Genomic DNA, 4,706 nt, shown 5'->3' on the forward strand with positions numbered 1-4,706 from the left:
TTTCGTGTCTAGTTAAACAGAAAACCTTTAGTCTTGTCGCATAGTTTTGTGAAGCCAAAGTGATGCTAATTCGCATTGCAAGTGTGATATTGTAATATTGTAAGATCTATCAGGAATAAATGATTTATATCAACTTAACTTCTTAAAATAGAGATGATATAATAACATAATGATAACCCATAGAAATGTAATGATTGTACTGAATGGGGCGTTAGCGGCCTAGAGATTAAATTTGTCTAAATCCGTATGGAAAATGGCCAGTCTATTTGCATTATGACTATTAGCACAAGACGACATGTCTTACTGCGTTCTGCTTTGATACATCCTTTTCTTTTTAGTTTTTTATCAGTGTTGTGAGTTCTTACTATTATCCGAGTACCAAGTACATGCTAGTACTTGAGGTTCCAAGTACCAAGTACCAGAGTCCGAACACGTCATTTTAGAATCCGTGTACCGAGTACGAGCGCTTTATCATTCGAATTCTGGTACTGAATGACTAGACACTCGAGTACTTCCACCGAGTGCGTGAACCAAGTACTCGCAAAAAGTACTCGAGGACCGAGTAGGTCTACTTTTCGAGTACTAAAACACTACTGTTCCCTGTTCTCCTTGGCATGTAACTGGTCCATTTCTTCGATGTTAATAGTAATGGGTAGAGATTTCGACAACATATTAAGTTTATTTTCAAAACGTTAAGTACAGATTGGTTGGACAGGTTACCAGGTTTACAGTTTGGTGGTTAGGGTAACATGTTAACTTCTATATCACGCGTTGACTTGGTAACTTATGCGCTTCACATTACGGAATTGAGGTAAACTCTATTGGTTCAATAAGTTAATTGTCATGAGATGACGATCACGGTTATCTTTATAAACACGTCATAAGTCACTCAACTTACATCTGGAATAGTTTATATCAACTGTTTAATACATTTCTTTTCGTCACCCTCCCTCTCCCAACCTCGTCTACCCCCCCCCCCATCTCTTCTTCTGTGCAAATGTTGACAAGCCTGTGTAGTTGTACGAAAGTGTTATTTTTCTTTAATCAATTCTTTACAAAACTTTAAAAACAACCAACATATTCGTAAATACAATTTTTTAAGATATTTTTTGTCACATTTTAACTAAGATGTTTGTGGCTTACCCTAATACTGTTATATGTGCAACTTGTCGTTAAAACCCAAATTCATTACTAACTTGCTATGGTTTTGGCTTGAGCTCTTGGTGCGGTTGATTCATATTTCACACATAATGCCTGACATTGTGAGACTATTTTGCACAATACATTATACAATAATATAACTCTAACTGAAATACCGGTAATGTATTTGAGAGTTGTATATTTGAAAGACAAATGAAAGTAGATATCTCGTGTTATTTATCTGGCAATGACACTTGAGTCCTGTAAATCTTGTTTATACCGTATAAATCAGCGCTTGTTGTACCATACAATGCGTACAGTATAGCCCTACATAGTCCTATGACACACAAGGATAGCTAACACTAACACACTAGCTAACAGGAAGTACTGTTGCTCGGCGAAAGGTGTAGCTATGTACGGAAATGTAAAGGGACATTACTCTGTCAACTTTACCACAGTATTGATTCCTACCAACAAACCTTGAAATTACTGTTTTGTCGAGAAACGAGCAACTTCCAAAGCGGTCAAAGATGAAAACTGCAGCTTTGCGATTTAGTAAAATATGAGTCTGAAAGATCGTGATTTAACTCAATGCAATAAATTTGCATAATGTCTTAAATTTTACAATCAAAATTTTGCATACTCTCTTCCATCTTTAAAATACTGCTGTAGAAAAGGCAAAAACCGGGAACAAAACTAGTTACCGTACAACAAGGTCAATTTTCTGGACAAAGCGTTGATTTTCAAATATTTACCGTTTTACAATATGTCTAAGTCGTCAATATGATGTTTTTTCTACGCTTTCGTTGTAATACTGTTCCTGCATCAGGTTACTGGCAGAAGCATTTAACAACCACAGTTGAGAAACGCGTATGTTGGACTTTATTTTATAGCTAAATTGTTCCTAGTTGAAATATGGTATATTTGTAAAATATTTGCTTTGAGCTGTCTGTTTTCTGTGATTAGAATTTTATTAGCATGTTCCTTTGCTTTTAACACATATTATTGCCTGTTGTTGATAAACTAGTTAAAAGTTCAAAAGGATAGCAAAAACGATTCGAGATTAATTGCCATGACGATATTATTAACTCAACTGCATTTGCCACATCTTTTTTGTTTTTTTGTGAATTTATTACTTCACCGTACAAACTCCCATGAGGTACCATTAGATTCACAGTATTCATTTAAATCGGTACGTTGAAAGGTAACGTGCTCACCCATACGTACAGCACTACTTGTGATAATCCAGCTTGAGCAAAGCAGGCCCGATATTGTTAACAGTAACTTTTCTGTACATAATTAATTAAGACTCCCGGCTTGTTCCATCCCGATCAATACAAGTGCTTAATTGACTATGAGGCAATGTAAGCATCGGACTCCGAAAAATTTACAGGTGTTATGTTATTTAATATTCATAAGACATCTTATCATCATTGCGTGGGCAAGGCTGCGCGGTTTAGTAAACAAGGTTGGATTTCTGGTGAAATCAATGCAGAGGAATGTGTGAGAATGAAACGACTACATGTGCTACTATGGATATAATTTACACTGAATTCCGAATCAAGAGACGTTTATTGATGGGAATTTAATATTCATTAGCAGTGTATATTGTTTTAATCTATCTGTATAAAGCTAGAATGAATGTGTTTATAAGTCAAAGAGTAATTATGAGCCACGAAGAGAAGTTCCATTTCCTTCCGCTTCCCGTTTTAGTCACATCAAGTGAAAATCGACAGGAGTGCTGATGGGACAGTATATTGGTAAATAATAAGGTAGTATACAACGTATTGTACACCTGTTGTAAGAACCACACTATAAAAGAACATAAATTACTTTTGAAGTCAACGTGATATTTGGACTTGTTATGGGAACAATCGCTGAGTGATTGGCAGACATGGACAATTTCTGTTGCATTATGGGTATGCCTCCACCAATGAAGGAAGAGACGTACCGTAAATAACAGGATGACTTACAGGATGTGACAACTAGCCTGTCAAGATTTAAAAACACCCAAAGAAAACTATTCCCGTGGCAATTCAAATGACGTACCCGTTGAAACGTACCTGTTGAACGTACCCATTGACGTATCTGTAGTACTTTAAATAACGTATCCGGAGTAATGGTGTAATTCATCCACAATTAAATACAAGAATAAAACCCGACTGAATTCCCCCCCCCCCTCCACCGTCTTTACACTGCAACGGAGGTGGGTGGTATCCCCATTATTTGTGCCCGCCATTGTTGTTTATCACTAAACGAGGGGTACTGTTTTTTACAGATATTGGGAAAAGTTTATATCGGTGTTCAATTGTAGAGTGTAGACAGATACATGCAGGAAGGTTTAATCTTATGTGTTATGTGTAATGGTTAATTACTCCAGCTACGGAGCGAGTATCTTTAAGCTCATCATCTTCACTGCCCTCAAGTTGTTAGAAAGTCAACTGCTGGTCACTGATGCTCAAATTTGTTTTAATACAAGTATTTTCCTACTTTAACATGTAAAGCATTTTGACCTAATGAAACATGTAAACGTTAAGTTAAGATTCCAGAAGAAGCACTTTTGAAAACTTTTAACAATTTTAGCTTATTCAGTTTGGGCTCAAATACTGTTCATCTTTGACGTACAAGGATAGCTTCAAAATAATCGTTTTTTGTTGTAATTATGTTATGAGTGGTAGACCACAGTTAAGAGCAAAAACTTGTGTTTTTGTGGAGTCATTGGGATCACCAGGGGTCAAATTGTGTAAACCTTGTAAACACGATTTCTAAAGAAGGAAAGCTTGGACAAATCTCGTATTTCGTGTTTAGTTGTGACACGGAGGTCCAAGTCCATTTGGGGTCACTAGAAGTCAAATTGTGAAACCTTGTAAACACGATTACTCAAGAATGGAAGGTTGGACGAATCTCATATTTAGTATGAAGTTGTGACACGTTCAGTTCAAGATTTGATTGAAGTCAAATGTCATTTGGAGTCACCACACGCCAAATTGTGGAAACGGTGCGTTATAAGCTACCGTATCTCCCACTGATCAGCCTATCAGATAACAAGTGCGTAACGCCTCATACGAAAAGGAGGCTATTGGCAATTGGAAATGAACCTATGGACATCCGTAGAATCAAAAACTCAAAATTAAAAACTCGAACATATTTGAATTGGCTTCAACGTGCCGCTCGGAAGCCTACTTTGCGTGCAACAAATTGTACTCTTCGTAGTACAGCGGTTTTATTGGACGATTTCCGTCGTATTTATTTCATGTTGGATGTATAGATTTGTTTTGACCAGACGCTGTTTATGAAACTTAACAGTTCATCGTTTTTTACTATGACCAATATCAATGCAATATAATTGTGTGAAACGTTCTTAGGTTGGCAGTGATTCATGAGCTTTTGTCGATTCCTGTTGCTTGTGAGTTCAAATCTCCTTTGAGGTCACCAGAGGTCAAAATCTGAAAAACTTTTGACAACCTTTATATATATATATATATATATATATATATATATATATATATATATATATAACATTAACACTTTATTCTTGTCAAACATATAAAACTAAGAAAGTAACA

At 36.1% G+C, this 4,706-nt stretch overlaps 1 long non-coding RNA gene across 1 annotated transcript in view; it reads right to left on the minus strand.

Moving 5' to 3' along the window:
- Nucleotides 1-4,706, minus strand: part of LOC139974466 (uncharacterized) — a 65,870-nt gene that overhangs the window by 29,191 nt on the left and 31,973 nt on the right. The gene's annotated exons all lie outside the window — the stretch shown is intronic.

The sequence above is a fragment of the Apostichopus japonicus genome, chromosome 9, assembly GCF_037975245.1.
Source record: "Apostichopus japonicus isolate 1M-3 chromosome 9, ASM3797524v1, whole genome shotgun sequence".
Classification (NCBI taxonomy): Eukaryota; Metazoa; Echinodermata; class Holothuroidea; order Aspidochirotida; family Stichopodidae; genus Apostichopus; species Apostichopus japonicus.